This window comes from Canis lupus, chromosome 36, assembly GCF_048164855.1.
Source record: "Canis lupus baileyi chromosome 36, mCanLup2.hap1, whole genome shotgun sequence".
NCBI classification, from domain to species: domain Eukaryota; kingdom Metazoa; phylum Chordata; class Mammalia; order Carnivora; family Canidae; genus Canis; species Canis lupus.
Genome location: NC_132873.1, coordinates 18514200 through 18532192, shown reverse-complemented (window position 1 = coordinate 18532192; position 17993 = coordinate 18514200). Strand labels below are relative to the sequence as shown.

Below are 17993 nucleotides of genomic sequence, written 5' to 3'. Positions count from 1 at the left end.
TTATACATAACCAATATCTATATGTGATAAATTGCCTCCCCAACTTTTAAATACCCAGGAAAATCCTGTTGCTTTAATGATCAGAGTCTCATTAAAAATAAGTTAAATTTAGGGGATCCCTGGGTGGCTCAGTGGTTTAGTGCCTGCCTTTGGTCCAGGGTGTGATCCTGGGGTCCCGGGATCAAGTCCCACATCGGGCTCCCTGCATGGAGCCTGCTTCTCCCTCTGCCTGTGTCTCTGCCTCTCTCTCTCAGTCTGTGTCTCTCATGAATAAATAAATAAAATATTAAAAAATAAATAAATAAAAACCAAAATTCAACTGAATAAATTTGAAGATCTAATTGGTTTAAAAAAAATAAGTTAAATTTAAAGCCATGAACATTTATGTGTGTGTGTGTGGTTTTGCTTACACACTATGAACCAGAATTAGAGAGAACCTGATTGTCCTCCATAAGAAACTGAAAGTTTTTTTGACAAAATTTCCCCTTTTCTTTTCTACCTAAGCAATAATCCCATATCCATTTCAACTTTAATTTTGGATGATGGGGGAGGAAGCCACATTAGCATCAAGTTTTGCCCATCATGGATCAAAAGTAGTAAATATTTTCATTCACTGTTCTTGTCATTACACTATATTTTAAAACCTGAACAAATAATGGGGATACCAGTCCTCTAGAAAGAATGAGTCTTTTCAAAACTCCTTCCTTTATGGACTTTACAGACTAGTGCACAATTTGGACACTATTGTTGAAGGCAAATAGAAGGGTCCTATGGGAACACATAAGAGGGCATATGCTCAGGGAATGAACGTTGTCTGTGAGCACAGGGGATGAATGAACAAGAATGGAATGGCTGAATGAAACAATGAGGAGGTTTGAGCAATGATACAGGACTACATATTCAAATTGCACACCAGGCCACTAAATGCTTCATATGTATTTCAAGATCACGTACTCAAATGGACACGTATAGTTCTTATGTGTGGTTCACCACAGTTTCTAAAGAATATCAGTTGTTGGTGAAAGGGACCATTACCTCTCTTCAGTAAAGAGGTGTATCTTCCATTTTATACTTTTTTAGTATCTGTATTCAGTTTTCTGGCTATGAATCTCAATCCTCAAACTCTCATGTGCAAAAAATACCACATTTCTTTGTTTTTTTGAATTAATTTTGACTCAGAGTCTCCCCTTCCACAGTGTAGGCAAGAAATTCAACCTCAGTCATTCCTAGGGCTCTTCTCCCTGGTGCTCCCCATCCTTTGCCAAGGAAATATGGAGGCTTCACAGACCCTCACAGTCCTGGGGAGGTCCCTTCTCTCATCCCCCCACTCTACATTCCACAGAGCAGCTCACTGCCTCAGTTCTCAGAGTCTCTCAGATCCATGCCTCTTGCTGTTCTCATTCAACCCTTGGGTACAGGCATCTTTGGTGAGCTAGAAATATTTGGCAACTTCTTCAGGGAAGGGAGGGCAGGAAAACAAGGATGCAGAGAAATCTCTAATTTTCTTCAAGGCACAACCTTTTCCCTCACAGGCAGACTCAGTTCTCTTTTCCCTCCAGGGAATCCAACATAGATTTCTGGAGGGGGGAGTGGGGGGTAGTTTAGACATTTGGAAATAAAACCAAGTAGGGAAGTATCATGCAGGCAACTTCTGCTTTCCTCCTTATGACATATTTAATACTCCCCCGAGGCAAGAAGCATGTGGCCTACTACCTTCCTGAATTTAGGATGAGAAAGAGGAAAATACACGAGGAAGCCATAAATACATATCTCCAAAGTCTCATCCTCCCACATAGTCAGATTGCCCAAGCTTGCTTAGCTGAATGAGAATCCTTTGTCTGAAGCCTTAATGCAAAAGGATCAGCTACATGATATCTACTCTCTTCCACAAATTCAGTTGAAATTCTGATGAGAAAGAAAAGTCAGAGATCAGAGAGGTAAGGAAAATGGACGCATGGTATTATTTCCATAGTTGACATTTATTAATATAAGATTAATTCCAGTTTGTAAAATTTCAAAGTATGAGCACCAATAATATGGATTAATTGATAAAGTTAGAAAACTTCAGTAGTGACTTTGTCCTTTGAGAGCCTGATTCTCCCATAAAAAAAAAATGTTGATGAGAGGGGCACCTGGCTGGTTCAATCCATGGAACATGAGACTCTTGATCTCAGGGTTGTGAGTTCGAGCCCCACGTTAGGTGTAGAGATTACATAAACATAAAATCTTAAAAAAAATGTTGACAGGAATGTAATAAGGGCAGTTAATTATATCATAAGAAGAATCACTAGGTGATTTGTAGTTAATCCTCTCACATGTATTTGTGTTTAACTCATCCATTGATTTTTTTTCCTTCTAAAATAATTTGGTAAAGAGTGAGGCAAGTCACTACCAGTAGTTTCTTCAATGATATATTTGCAACCTCTGTAATAACCTTTGCTGTGTAATTACTGTTTTTTTTTTCCTAGAAGTATAGAAATCAACAAAGGGAAACATAGGGAGTTTCCATTTTGTCTGGAGATTTCCTATTCTCTGTTCCCCTGCTCCAATTTTGGATACACTTATGCATGTGATAGCAATGCTAAGTAAAAGTTATAATTAGAATATCATGGTAATGTAGGATGAGATACATCTTTGCTGTTACCACAACAAATAATGGGAAACCACAAGGCCTCTTATGCATTTTTTTTTTTTATTGAAGGGCTGTCCATGTAGAACATTTGTCAAAACTCTAAGTGAAAGATTTTTTGTCCCAAATATTTTTACCATATTTCCTATTTATGTTTTATGCCTCTATTTGTATAACAAAAACCTTCTTTCCTTTAAGATTTATCCAAAGGGAACATGACCTTTAATTGAATATCAGTGCTTGTTTGAACTGTTCCTCAATTAGATCATATTTTCTTAAACTTCTTCTAGAGGAGAAGATACGTACATCTGCCACCAATTACCCACGTCTATATATCATGGTTCACAGAATCAAGACATTAAAACTGCATACAGGGAAGACCAACAACAAAAAAAAGTTAGTAGCTCTTGGTGTAATGTGAGGATGTGTGCCTGATTCTTTCTTTAAGGCTCCAGAAAGGGGGAGAAAAATCTTTTTCCTCCAGCATTCCCAAAGCAGCATAGCAATTGAAGAACAAATCATCTACATGTAAATTTTTTTTATCACATAGAAATGTGTACTCCTAGAGTGTCATATAGAACAAAGAATTATCATAGATGATTTCCTTCCAGATTTTTGGCTTGCCTAACCTCTCATTCTAATCCATGTTTATCACGTAGACCTGGACATTCATTCCTTCAAAAAAAACTTGTGAGGTTTTACTATGTGTCAGCTATACTCCTAGAAACATAAGATCAAAGGCAGGCTAGGACTGAAAAGCTAAATTATCTCTGAAGATCAGCATTGGAGCTTAGCCCTACTGAACAGCTTGGCTAGAAGGGTGGGGGTTGGGGGACTCAGAGCACTGGACTGACCAAGCACTGGACATAGAGTGGGTGCTTTGAAGATCTGGTTAGCCAAGGCGATGGGAAGCTGTCCAGTCAATCTGAGAGCAACATCCATGAGTCATGTCAGAGCAACGAGTGGAACCCCAGGCAGGTGGTCAGCAATAGGAGGCCTGGAATTGGGTAGCACTGCCCTTGCTATGGGTCTAGGGTTCACAGGTTCTGGTTTCCGGAAGGACAAGAGCAAGGTGGATCCCAGAGTTAGAACAAGTAGAATAGTAGGAACTACAACATATACCATTTCTTGCTCCCTAAAAGCATCCCCATTTGGTTGGCTATGCTATCCAATTCTAATGTGAGACATATTAAAGGATATCTGTTGGGACGCCTGGGTGGCTCAGCGGTTGAGCATGTGCCTTTGGCCCAAGGTGTGATCCTGGAGTCCCAGAATCGAGTCCCACGTGGGGCTCCCTGCATGGAGCCTGCTTCTCCTTCTGCCTATGTCTCTGCCTCTTTCTCTCTCATGAATAAATAAATAAAATATTTTTTTAAAAAAAATAAAGGATATCTGTTGGGAGTAAGGGGCACGTTTTTGGGAAATATTTTGTTTTCCTGAGAAATAGAGAAAAGTATTGCTGGCAAGAACCCGTTCTTTTCTTTTTGTTTTCCAGCCTTGAAGATAAGTATGCTGCATGCTGCATCAGTACATAGTGATCAGAGGCAATGCTAAGGATGGTGGAGAAAAGAGAATATGGCTAGGTCTTTGATACCGTGCAGCCACAATCCTAGCCCTGGATGCCACACTTCCAGACTTCTTGTAATTAAAAACAAAATAAGGGGTAGGGGTAGGGATTTAGCTATTGAAGTAAGAGAAAGAGATGGTAGCTATACAGGGAGCTACGTCAAAACTCAGTGATGACAACAAGGGGATATATCCAGACAGAGCATAACCAGCAGAAGGCTGGTTTCAGGCTTTAAGAAGCCAGAAAACAGGACTGAACTCAGAGTCTGGAGAGGACAAGGGATCTAAGGGATGGCATGGAGAATTTGGGGATCAGAGAAGACAGAGAAGTGTCAAAGTCTTATCTTTCATTGTCGGATTTTTCTTAAAACTTCACCCCATTGTTTAAAAGCATCAAGATAATGTCTCTCATCATATAAGCCAAAGAAGTAAACACTATTTTTCTGGAGTTCCTGGAACATCACAAAGGTTTTCGCCATTAATGGGTTGACTAAAACATATTTTAAAGAGAAATTGATCTAAATTGCAAAAATGAGAGTCAAGAGACCTTACAGAATTAATATCTATGAAGAATTTTCTCAGTCTGAATTGAGTGTATATAACATATATATAACAATAATATAAATGGAATATTATATTAGCAAATAAAACGTCACATTTAAAGATGGCTAAAACCTTTACTATTAAAAAGTAGAAACAAGAGAAAAAGCATAAGATATATAGGAAAGTAGGTCTTGTCATCTGAGTGTATAATTAAATTCTGTCCAGAATTAAAGAAAACATGATCTATCTTTGGGAGTCTTGGGAAAAAGAAGGGCAGGGGTAAACTTAGTGTTAAGAGGTAAAGACATAGCTGTGTTGGAGGGAGTAGGAAGTTCTAGGAGACAGAGGGGTCTTGAGTACAGATGGGACGGGACTCCCCTCTAGACATTAATGGTGAAAATGAGATTCTTGCTTTGGGAGATTCTTCTTCTGGGAATAGAATTCTCGGAACCAGAGTCTAGCATCCTTTCCCAGGAGAAAAGAAAATCATTTACTTAAGGGGGAAGAAAATAGTCTTTGCTGAGATTTCCCTATCCTTTCAGTAGAAAGAAAGTGGCTAAGAAATTGTACTAGACATGGTTTTACAGGTGGGAACAGAGTAGTAGCATCTCAGGTGAGGCCAGGCATAGGTGAGGTAGTAGAAAGCAGGTTACATGGTATGGGTTGGATATGGTGGTGGTTTTTAGAGTTTAACTGTGTGTTGGCCCAAATGTCTTTTCCCTAGACTTTTGATATTCAGGTATCAAATTTCCAGGGCCACCCAAAGAAAGTTCTGGTTTCCTGGGTTACAGCCCTTCATCCAGGAATAATTTGATCCACTGGTTAGATCCTGAGGTGTGAGTTGTCTCTAACAAAGTGTAAGGTCCTACTGAGGTCTCACTCCTGACCTCATTCATTATTGACTTTGCACCCAAGCAGAGTCCTTTTGCTCTTCAAAAGCTCTTACTCTTCACTTTCAGGCTTGATTCCTCAGACTGTGTCTCCAATGGCTTTTTAGCTCACTGACCAAATGGTTAATGTTTCTGAGAAATCTGATCAGGAACATGAATAAACGTGGAAGTCTCAGCTTCTGACCTGATTTGAAGCTGCATAAATGTGATCCCCTTTTTCAGGGAGATTGAGTAAGTTGAGTAAGTTCAGGGTTTAGGAGCCCTGTCCTCCACCTATCAAGGGAATTCTTCTCAGTTGAAAACTGCTATTTCTTCAAGGCCAGGAAGAAGGATTCAGCCCAACAGGGACCCTGCCACACTTGACATGCAAGGAAAAAAACTAATTTTTCAGAGTGGTCATAAGTGGTTCCAGAGTCTCCCTGACCACACAAAGACTTCTATCTGCTTGATTATGCTTGGCATTCCTTTCATTGACAACTCCTTTCAGGGACAATTAGAATAAATGACAAATGCCTAGTTGAAGAGATACATTGACTGAGACTCATTCAGACCAAGGTAATAAGCCAGTTTGATCAATAAGCTTAAGTGATTGATTTGGGAGGAGATACTAAGTCCTTGACATGGGTGATGAGGTGGAGAGAGGCCTGCATGAAGCAAGAAGACTCAGGTGAGTCTTTTCTATGAAGAGGGAGAAGTAGGGTTCTAAAGGAAAATGTCATTTATTGCACTCAAGAATATTGCTTCTGAATTACGCAGTGCCACTTCTCTTTATGTAGAAGGATATGCATGTGGGGGAGGAGGATTTAAATTGTCCAACTTCACTCTAAAGCAGTTTCATTGTAGACCAGATAGTTTCAGGTTTCCATAGTAAGCTACTATTTAATTATTATTAAATAATAATAATCTATTAATTAGAATATAGAGATGATAATACAAATAATCATACAACCACAGGTTACTTATGACAAAAACACTGAGAATGTGCAAATTCACATGATTCACTGAAATTGTTGGCTCAATCCATTTTTCAAGTAGGAAGAACTTGAAATCCTATTATCCCTCCTCATATTTGTAATGTCCTGTCTCCATTTACTTTTACTTCTTAGGAATTCACCTTTAATGTCACCTCAGGGGCTTTTATTTATCATTTTAATCCCTGAAAAAATTATTTTTTATATTACTTGCAGTAACTATATTATTGAAAAATTATAGCATTATGAATCTATGTTGAATTTGATGTGAAAGCTAAAAGTAGACGTTTGAATAAATGAATGTTCCATATGAATTAAGTTATAATTTGGCTGACATTCTTTTTCCTACTGTACATTCAATATATGCTGTAGGCATGGTATAAAATACTAAGTTTTTATAGCCAGAAAGAAGTATTGGAGGCCATTTTTGTCAGTGTTGGATATTTCTTTTTATTTTATTATATCTTAATTAAGTTTTTTAGTTTTAGTTCCAGGATAGTAACAGTGTCATACTAGTTTCAGGTGTACAATATAGTGATTCAACAAGTCTCTACATTACTCTGTGCTCATCATGGTAAGTGTGCTCTTAATCCCCATCACCTATTTCATCACCTATTTCACTCCCAACCATCAGTTTGTCTTTATGGTTAAATCTGTTTCTTGATTTGTTTCTCTTTTTTGTTTCTTTTGCTCATTTGTTTTGTTTCTTAAATTCCACATATGAGTGAAATCATATGGTGTTTGTCTTTCTCTGACTGACTCATTTCACTTAACATTATATTCTCCATCTCCATCCATGTTGTTGTCAGCATTAAATCTTTCTTTGAAGTCTCAAAAAGAATCTCATGGTCCTTGGATCATTTTAAATCACATTTAAAAGTCATATATATGGAAATTAAGGATGTGACAAAGTAAAAGGGAAAAATTATGAGAATAGAGAATCTTAAAATAGTTTTGTAGTATCTTTGCAATTAAAGTACTTTCAGAGTACTGAAGAGAATAACAATTTGATTTTGTGAGAAGTCTGAAATTAAGATTAAACATTAAAAAAAAAGATTTTATTTATTTATTTGAGAGAGAGAGAGAGAGCAAGTGAGCAGGGGGAAGGATTGGGGGGAATAGATAAACAGACTCTGCATTTGGTGTGGAGCCCAGCCTGGAGTCCAATGCAGGCTCATGACCCTGAGATCAGGACTTGAGCCAAAACCAAGAGTGGGCTTCGTAACCAAGTGTGCCATCCAGGCACCTCAAGATTTTTTTAAAAAAGATTTTTATTTATTTATTCAAGAGAGACACACACACAGAGAGGCAGAGACATAAGAAGAGAGAGTAGCAGGCTCCATGCAGGGAGCCTGATGTGAGACTCGAGCTCAGGACTCCAGGATTATGACCTGGGCCGAAGGCAGGCGCTCAACTGCTGAGCCATCCAGGTGTCCCCGTCCCAAGATTAAACATGTTTTTAAGAACTGTTTTCAGGTGCTGTGGCAGAGACAGCGAGCTGTTCACCAAAATCTGTTCTCTCTTTTTATGGTTAGAGCTGTTGCTGGAACATGGCTGCTGAGCCAAGGTCTGGATTTCCCAGCCTCTCTTGCACCTGAGTGTGGCCACGTGGTAGTTCTCACCAACAGAATGTGAGCAGGAGTATCTTTTGTCACTTCTAGGCCAAGACTTAAGAAGCAGGTAGGACTTTCTACTTGCAATCTGTTCTTCTGTATCCTGTTCATCCTTCTCCAGCCCATTGGAGGCACATGACAATGAGGGCCTAAAGGAGGTGGAGCCACAAATAAATTGAACCTTGATTCCCAAGTCACCATCTGAAAGAAAGCTGCCGGCCCACCAGAAGTACTATATGAGCAAGAGGTAGGCCTCAAAATGTAGAATAGCTATAGGACAACAGAAATTTGTTATAGTAGCTGGTGTTTCTCCAGCAATATAGATATCCTTATTACTGTTATTTACTGGAAATTTCCAATAAGAGATTCTGCTGATCTTTAATGAATAGATGAAATTCACTGCAATTAACAGACCATTTGGATACAGATTTTTTAAAATTGTAGTAAAAAACACATAACATGAATTTACCCCCTGAAAAAAATTTTAAGCACACATTATAGTGTTGTTAACTATACACACATTGCTATGCATTAGATCTCTAGAACTTTTTCATCTTGCTTGATTGAAACTTTATGCCTATTGAGCAACAACTGGACATGTTTTTAAAGTCTGTAATAACTGCTTGTATTCTTAAGGAGGTAGACTATTTTCTTGAAGTCTTAATTTTAGTACAAGTGTAATGTAACATTTAACACTGTATATAGCTCCTGCTATGTACCAGGCACTCTTCTGAGCACCTTTTAGAGATTATCTCAATCTAACTGAAAAAAATATGCAAGACTTCTATTGCAGAAAAAATAAAACTGTATTGAGAAGTAAAATTCCCTTTTATTTTAAAGATTTTATTTATTTATTCAATAGAGAGAGCACAAGCAGAGAGGAGCAGCAAGTAGAGGGAGAGGGAGAAGCAGGCTCCCCACTGAGCAGGGAGCCCAATGTGGGGCTCAATCCCAGGACCCTGGGACCATGACCCAAGCCAAAGGCAGACGTTTAACCAACTGAGCCACCAAGGCACCTCTTAAAACTCTCTTTTAATATCAAACCTAGGACTGATTATTACATATTTCAAATTAATGAGCCTGAAATAACGAAATTTAGTGTAAAGGATGGTATTTAAAATAATTACAAGATGATTTATTGTAAATATAAAATGTTCATTAAAATAAATACACAAACAAGACATGTTTCTGATGTCTGATTATTTTACTGCTTGTCATGGTAACTGAATTGGTTTTTCTTATCAAGATACTTTTCTTAGTTTGGACTGCCACAGTAGATGAATGTTTCTGCCCTAGACTTAGGCATCTATTAAAAGAGTTGGTGAATGGAGTGATTATAACTCAGGATCAATATTCATCCAGAAGCAAAGCAAAGGGTTGCTAATGGATCTTCAGCTAGAATAGGAGTCCTATCCATGTTGATCCCAGCACTTCTTTCTAGAGTTGTAAATAAACACATAAAAATGCCAGGCTTGTCCTTACCTACAAGAAGTAAATCATTACAGACATTCAGATCACACTCCAAATCATACAGAAATGCTTCCTCTAAATGCACCATGACTGCTGTTCAACTTGGTCACATTTTCCAAATCAGTTGTGTGGGGTGGGGAAAAATTAAACTCCTCAGTTTAAATTTAGATCATGCTCCCATATCAAATTCCCACACACACTCTTTATTTTAACCTCCCAGAGTAATGCTTTCTTTAATCCTTTGCTGTCCTTCCTGCTTATCTACTTTCATTTTTTTTTCTTATATTCTAATCCACTTTATAAGACCTGCTCAGACTCTATCAAGGCTAATGCTTTAGTCTCTTTCTGGCATTTTGCAATCGCCTTTCTTTTGGCCCCAACAGCTGGTATCCCTAAGCCCTCACTCCACAGGTTCTGTCCTACACTTAGGTTTCAGGAACAACTCTTGGTCAGGTCTGAGGCAATTTATAGAGCCCCAGGCCAGTATCTGGACAACTCAGCCTCAAGTCATCCTGTCTGTTGATGCCGTTTGAACATTCTCTTTGTATTTATTCCAAATTTATTCCCCTGCCTTCATTCCCTACCATGTGTCATGTACAGTGTAAAACAATGAAGACCCAGCAAATAAGGAGACGTCGTCCTTATCTTGAGAGTCTTTGAGTTCAAAAGTGTAGACAGATAGGGTGAATGGAGGACTTCCAAATTTTCAGTCTAGTAGCAGGGATGCTCCCTTGTTAATTGCTAAATAATTGTTAATTGTTAAATAATAATTATATTATTTATAGTATAATATGATATACATGTAATATAACATGTAAAATAATATGGTACAGGATAATACAACATATAGTACAGTATAATATAGTATATGATACAGTATAATAAAATACAACAAAACACAGTATGATAAAACACAATATAATACAATATGAGTATATGATACTTAATGGTCATCAGGCCCTAACTTGTTCCCTTTTGTCAACATCCTTGACTTGGGACTTGACCCTCTCTGGAGTTGGAGTTCTACCTTAGTCATAGGGCTCTTAGACTTAAACTTCTGGCCCTTGGCCTAGTCCCCTATAAAAATTGGTGCTTGCTAAGACCTCTCTGTTCCTGATGGCCATCAGCCTCCATCTCTGCTTTCAGCCTACTCCTGGATGCCTTGGATGTTTGGGGTCCTATTTTTTGACTCTTACCTGACTCTTACCTATTTTTTTCCTACATGGAAACTTCCTGATACTAATCTATTCCTTATCCAGGCTCCTGTCCAATGCCTAACCTAGAACAGTCCCAGAGCTCCTGGTCCACATATATGATGGGACACTGCATCCTAGATTCTCCGGTGCTACTTGATCTGGTCCATCTCACACCAACTGACCTTTACTTACTTTGTTCTACTTTTGTCTCTGAACTTTTTGAAAATATTGCTCCTATTCCTAGAATACTTTTTTCCTCTTTTGTGATATCCTTCTGCCATTATTAGCTTTTGGGATTTTATTTTAAGTGTTTCTTTTTGAAACCTTATTCCATAGCACACTGGTGTGTGGAGGGAAGTTAAAATAATTCTATAAAAAGAAAGAAGAGTGATTTCTGTGGGTAAATGCTTGGGAAGTACTTGGACAACTAAAATTAGATTCTTTACCAAAGGACCTTTCAGAACCTGAGTAAGCTAATATGCATAGAAAATTCTCTATAAGGGCCTATAAAACTTTCTGGTTGAGCTCACTTTTATGGTATACTTCTTAAATCCATTTGGTACTTTTGAATAGCACAGCTTGAAGGACACTGTTTTAGAGGTCAGAAAGGGAAAAGGGGCACTACTCATGTATTCATTAAATTATTTCTCATTCATCCAATCAAGATTCATAGAGAGCCTACCATGTCAGGCATGATGTTATATACTAGAGACATTATGGTGATTAATCTTTGAGGAATTCACAAACAGCTCTAAGCATGGTCATGTTCTCTGGAACTCATACTTACTAATCCCCTCAGGGATAACTGATCTTAAATATGTTTTACTGCTTGCAAAATTTGGCATTTCTAAGAATTTTTAAAAAAATTTTATTATTTATCCATTCATGAGAGACACAGAGTCACAGGCAAAAGGAGAAGCAGGCTCCATGCAGGGAGCCTGCTGTGGGTCATGATCCCAGGTCTCCAGGATCACACCCTGGGCTGAAGGCAGCGTTAAACCACTGAGCCACCTGGGCTGCCCTATTTCTAACAATTTTGAAGTAGTTGGTATAGTCAACTTAGATATAGAAGGTCTGTTTAAGTAGCCCTTACCTTTTTGGGCTTATTTCTCTCATCTGTAAAATGGGGATGATAATTGCCTATTTAAGTTAAATCAGATAATATATTTGGAAGTTATTTGCAAAGGACCATAAAAATACAATTTATTTTTTCAGAAGGTATAACTTATTGAAGAAGAAAATTATGGAAGAAAATCATGATGACTACCTACGTTAGTAGGTACCCAAAGCATTATAGTCAGATGTTCAAATTTATTTTTCATGTTTTAGACATTCCTCCTTCTAAAGCAGAATATAATAATGTTGATCCAACTTCAAATAATGAAACAATTTTATATTTTTCAAATTTAACTTTTAAAAAAAATTTATTTATTTATTTGAGGAGGGAGGGGCAGAGGGAGAAGGAGAAAATCTCAAGCAGACTCCCTGCTGAGTGTGGAGCCCAACGTGTCCCATCCCATGACCTATAAGATCACAACCTGAGCCAAAACCAAAAGTCAGAGGCTTAACCAACTGAGCCACCCAGGTGCCCTTCATATTTAACTTTTTAAGAAGCTGTAGGGAACTATTGAGTTTCTGTTCTCCCCCTAAATTACCATTATAATTATATTTGCAATCCAAACTTTGTTGTAACCCGGCTGGGTTGGTGGAGGGGGGGTGGTGGTGGTAAATTTCCCTCCAATTAGGATATGTACTTCATTGGATGGAAGGTATATTAGACAAACAAAAACTTTTCAATATTTATTTCAAGAAGAGGCTACGTGTAATAATCAGATTGATTCTATATGTATTAGGCACTAAAATGTTTACTGGAATCAATTTAATTGCCCTTTGTAAATCCTAATTTGAAAGTCAAGTGTGATAGAAAGAAAAAGAGGAATGGGGCCACCTGGGTGGCTCAGTGGTTGAGCATCTGCCTTTGGCTCAGGTCTTGATCAGGGGCCCAGGGATTGAGTCCCTCCTCTGGCTCCCCACAGGGGGCCTGCTTCTCCCTCTGCCCATGTCTCTCGACCTCTCTCTCTGTGTCTCTCATGAACAAATAAATAAAATCCTAAAAAAAAAAAAAAGAAAGAAAAAGAAAATGAGGAAACTATTCAGAAATATTTAACCATCTGAATTAATGAATCCATTTTTTCATGGGAAGGGAATTCACACATTGTTTTAGAAAGGCAGTTTCTCACAAACATGCTGTTCTGTGTTCCTTCAACCCAGGGACCCTACAAGGGGATCTACCCTATGACAGTGCTCTATTTGACTTATTAGTCAACAAATTTCAACACAATGGAAATTGTAAACAGAATATAAAAAGACCTAGAAAGTTTCTTAGCTATTCTACCTCTGAGATAAATGGCTTGTTATAAGGAAAATATCTTGTTCCTATTTCGTAAGTTAAAAATTAGCCATGTGTGTTTTTATTTAAGTCCAGGGACTTTTTTAATGTGGAAAGACATGGAAGAATTGCCCAAGGTAAAAGTCATATTGCTACTGATTCTTTGCAATTAGCTAATTTGATTAACTCTTTTTCCATGGAAAGAAAAGAAACTCCCTGTGAGCTGGAGAGGACCTAAGAGATCATCTTTTTACTGGTGAAAAGTCTTGGATAATTTTTGCTAATTCAGAATCATGGGGATTGCATATCTGGAATACCTTACTCAGAAGCATCCTTTCTTATTGTACACATGGAAAGATAATTGCTTTAGGTATGCTTTGTCTGATGTATAGAGAGCCAATCATTTTTTGTATATATTATTCTAATTACAGTAAAGAATAATGTCAATATGTAGTCATCTTTTTTCATTTGCAAGCAAAAGAATTCTTTATCCTTCATCGGAAAAAAAAATAGCTTCCTCCTGCCCTGCTTATTTCTTTTCTTTTTTTGCAGTTGTTTCTTGTGACATTTTCCTAAATATCTGAATTTAAAATGATACCATTGGGAATGAAAATACTTCTTTTGCTTACTTTCCAAATAAAGAAATTGACTCAGAAAAATAGCACTGGCACTCGTTAGAAACACAACCAGTTATAAAATCAAACATAATTTGTACAACCTTGAAGTTTGGAGCCGCTTATGGAAACTCATGCCATCACACCCTCCAACTCAATCAAATGCAGCTTTGATTTGAGCCAGAACATCAGTGCTGGCTGTGTAGCCTCAGTATGCAGGCAAGAAATAAAATGAAGCACTGGGGACAGACAGCAGTGCTAGCTATTATTCCTGTCTTTTGAGATTTACTCCTTTGAAATGAAATATTTTATTCTAGGAGTGGTGGACAAAAATTCAGAAGCCTCTGGAAGAAGGGCAACATTGGACCATTGTCTTCGATGAGTACCTTGGAGATAAGCAATTCATTTATTTTTGGGAAACATCAGGAGACCTAAGAACTGGAGGTCATCGATACAGTAGAACACTGGTGTGGGGTTTAATGGCATCAAAACTCTACCGTTCTGCTAATAACTGGCTGTATGACTTTGAGCATGTCACTCTCCACCCCTCTTCCTCTCCACCCCTCCAGCCCCTCACCTCTCTTTCCATATTGGTAGAATGAAGGAACTGTTCGGCTCTACATTTCTACAACTGTGCTAAGGAAAGGAAGGTTGAGTGAAGTGGAACTGGGCTAGTGAAACAATGAGTCTTGTGCCTGACATTTCTGTCTGCAAAGTGAGAGAGCCCATACGTCCCAAGGCTGCTTTCCAACACTTCCTCAGCTCTGTGGTCCTATCTTGAGTTGTCTCAGGTGAACGTTGGTTCCTAATCAGGGAGCAAGGGCCCACTGGGCAGATATGCCCCACTTTGAGCCCTACCTAGAATGGCCTTGCAGTCAACTTTTAAAATTTTTGTTAGCATGGCTGTGAACCCGCTCTTTAATAGACACTCTGCTCCTCATGTTGAGTGTGAAATACCCTAAAGTGACTCCATTTTTTTCTGCTCTATTGAATGCTAAGTCTCTGATTTACTCCCACCTTTCTTTTCAGAGTGGGTCAAAATTGCCCTTTAAAGAGAATGCACAGAGTTTACCAAGGCTGATTCTGATTCGCTCAGGAACCCAGAGCCAGTTTATCTGTGGACACCCTCCCTTAAAAAAAAAAAAAACAAAAACACCCAGCCTCTTGCAAAATTCAGATTCTTTCTGATTTTTGGAAATTCTTAGGTAAATGTGAGTTAAATATCTTTTCTCCAACATCGTCTCATGGTCTGAGAGAGGTTAAGTCTGTCACTCTTCCTTCTTGTCTCTTGTCTATGTGCTCTATGGGAGAAAACAACCATATCCAGAACCTGGATTGGAATGGAGCTGTTGCTCCTGATCAAAGTAGCAAGAGAATAAAGCAGATTTGCAGAGCTTGGAGAACTTTAGACTTAGGAGAGCCCCATTCTTTTTAGATTTAAAAAAAGTAATGTGAACAAGATAAATTATACAAATGGATGAAGATGATCTACAAGGACACTTCCAAAAGTTTTTAATGCATCCACATATTTATTTTCTCTCTCTGTCTTCCTTTCCTTCCTTCTTTCTTTTCCTTTTCATTCCTCCTTCCTTCCCTCCCTCCCTTTTTCCTTCCTTTCTTCCTTCTTTTCTTTCTTCCTTCCCTTCCTCCCTCTCTCCTTCCCTCCCTCCCTTCAGCCCCCAACCTCTCTTTCTTGCTTTCTTTCTCCTTCTGTTCCTCCCTCCCTCTCTTCCCTTCTTCCTTCCTCTTCCTCCCCTTTCCTTTTGGTGGAAACCAAGAGAGAGAGACTGGGTGTCTCAGTCTCACCAGAACCTGTATTTATTTTTTCATTTTTTCCCAGCTTTATTGAGATATAATTACCATGTAACATTGTGTAAGTTTAAGGTATACAACATAATTGATATATGTACATATTGTGAAATGATTACCACAATAAGGTTAATTAAGAAACCCATCACCTCCCATAGTTATAATTTTTTTGTGTGTGGTGATAACTTTTAAAATCTACTCTTTCGGGAGGAGGGCGGGGGGTGGGGGTGAATGGGTGACGGGCACTTGACGGGATGAGCACTGGGTGTTATTTTGTATATTGGTAAATTGAACACCAATAAAAAAATAAAATAAAATAAAATAAAATAAAATCTACTGTTTCTTTCTTTCTTTCTCTTTTACTTCTCTCTTTCATCTTCTCTTTCTTTCTACATAAATGAGCTCATGCTATTCATCCACTTCTGTTTTTTTTTTTTTTTTTTTTTCCTCTATGGTCATATAATGTTTCATTGTTTGGGTGTGCTGTAACTTACTGATGCCGTCCCCAATTGATAAAGATTTTAACGCTATGTTTTGATGTGTTAGTTGGGTAAGTCAGGGAGTATAGATAAAGAACTCATACTCTTTAGAAAGTCTGCTTTATAAGATTAACTTTAGGTAGAAAACACATCTTCATAGCAGAGACCTTTTTGTTTTTCTTGATAAGTAGTAGGCACCATCTCTGTAGGCAAAGCTTTCTTACATTGTGCAATCTACATACCCGGTATAGTCGCTTGTTTTACCTGTACTTGGTGTTTGTTAATTGGTAATAATTACAGTGTTTAATGTTTAAGAAAATATTTTCTTTATTCATTTGAGAGAGAGTATGAGTGGGGGGAAGAGCAGAGGGAGAGGGGGAAGCAGACTCCTCACTGAGCAGGGAGCCTGATGTGGGGCTCTATCCCAGGGCCCTGAGATTATGGCCTGAATGGAAGGCAGGTGCTTAACCAACTGAGCCACCCAAATTCCCCTACAGTGTTTCATTCTAGAGGAAACAAGTAAATTGCTAAAAGATCAAGTTGCAGAATTAACCCTTAGCTCTGAACTTGTTCTTTATTTATTAACTGTTTCTCACGATTGCAAGGACAGTTATCAATATTACCATTAAAATAGCTGATTTTGAGCTAGGAGGTATAAAACACCAACTGAAAGATTGATACATCTCAAGACACAAGAAGTCTAAAACACAAGGGATGAAAGAGGTCCATGTCAGAAAGTAAAGAATGAAGTAGTAGTAGTGGTAGTAGTAGTAGTAGTAGTAGTAGTAGTAGTAGTAGTATTGTGATGCTCTAACCAAAATGAAATGATAAAAATCACATCATCATTAATTTATATACTGAAAATAATTAAATACAGTGCCTCATGTTCCCCAGAATGAGCAAAAACTACAATTGTATGCAAGATAATTCTTTATTCTTAAGTGTCTCTTCTATAATTCCAGGAAGATGTGACTTGCAGTGCAGTGAGCAATACCAATTACCACATTTCTCTTGTGGGCTGCAGCTGATCCTCAGCCTCACCTTCCGCCTCACTAAGACGTGCATCAGACATCAATCATCATTACTGCACAGCCTGTCTGCATCCCTAATTAGGAAATAACACACAGTAGAGCTTAGTAGCAGAGTATGCAGTATTATGCATTTTAAAAAAGTATTTGTGGTAAGAAGCAATCCCAAATAAATTGCACAATAGCTTGTGTACTGTGAGCCCAGGACACCACAAGGTCTTAGGAAGCCAAAACCATTTGTCTGGTAAAATTTCAAGAATCTAATTAACACACTCTGCTTGCCTAAGCAATTTGTAATTATGTTCTTGAGTACAAATAAGGATATTTTCAGGATTATTTCTTATATTTTTATGGTAGCTTTCCAGGTTAATTTATCTTGCCATGGTTGCTTCATGCTGTTTCCTTGGCTGTTTATTTGGCATTTGATGAAATTTGCAGTAGATGGTTCCAGCGCAATGAGAGATTGTTAATGGATGGGAAAACACCATGATTTGTGTCTTATTGCTGATTTGCTGCTTTGTTGTTTCATCATACTATCACGATTCATCTTGGCTATTTCTGGGCAAGAGAATGGTGGGAATTATTCTGATTTAAGAAAATAAAGGCATTTGAACCTGCAACAGGGAAGGGAAAGGGAGATAACATTTACTGAGGACCTACTGGGTTCCAGGCAGTATTCCAGGAACATTTTCCTCTTTTATCCTCCCAACACATCTGTTAGATCTTAATTATTATCTCTACTTTATAAATGAAAAGATTGAAATTCAGATTACATAATTGCTTAATGTCACACAGC

The 17993-nt window shown here is 38.1% G+C and overlaps 2 long non-coding RNA genes across 6 annotated transcripts in view; one reads left to right on the top strand and one right to left on the bottom strand.

The window, feature by feature from the left end:
• Positions 1-1820: 1820 nt before the first annotated feature.
• On the top strand, positions 1821-15883 carry LOC140625417 (uncharacterized). The gene is made up of 3 exons (XR_012024757.1): positions 1821-1937; positions 8135-8279; positions 14199-15883. It is a non-coding gene; the product is annotated as an uncharacterized lncRNA (long non-coding RNA).
• Positions 15884-17081: 1198 nt separating this feature from the next.
• Positions 17082-17993, bottom strand: part of LOC140625320 (uncharacterized) — a 42476-nt gene continuing 41564 nt past the window's right edge. For 2 of the 5 annotated variants that reach the window (XR_012024677.1, XR_012024675.1), the window contains exon 7: positions 17082-17811. This is a non-coding gene — a long non-coding RNA (uncharacterized lncRNA). The remainder of the gene's footprint in view (positions 17812-17993) is intronic. The other 3 variants (XR_012024678.1, XR_012024676.1, XR_012024674.1) reach the window with 2 other exon arrangements.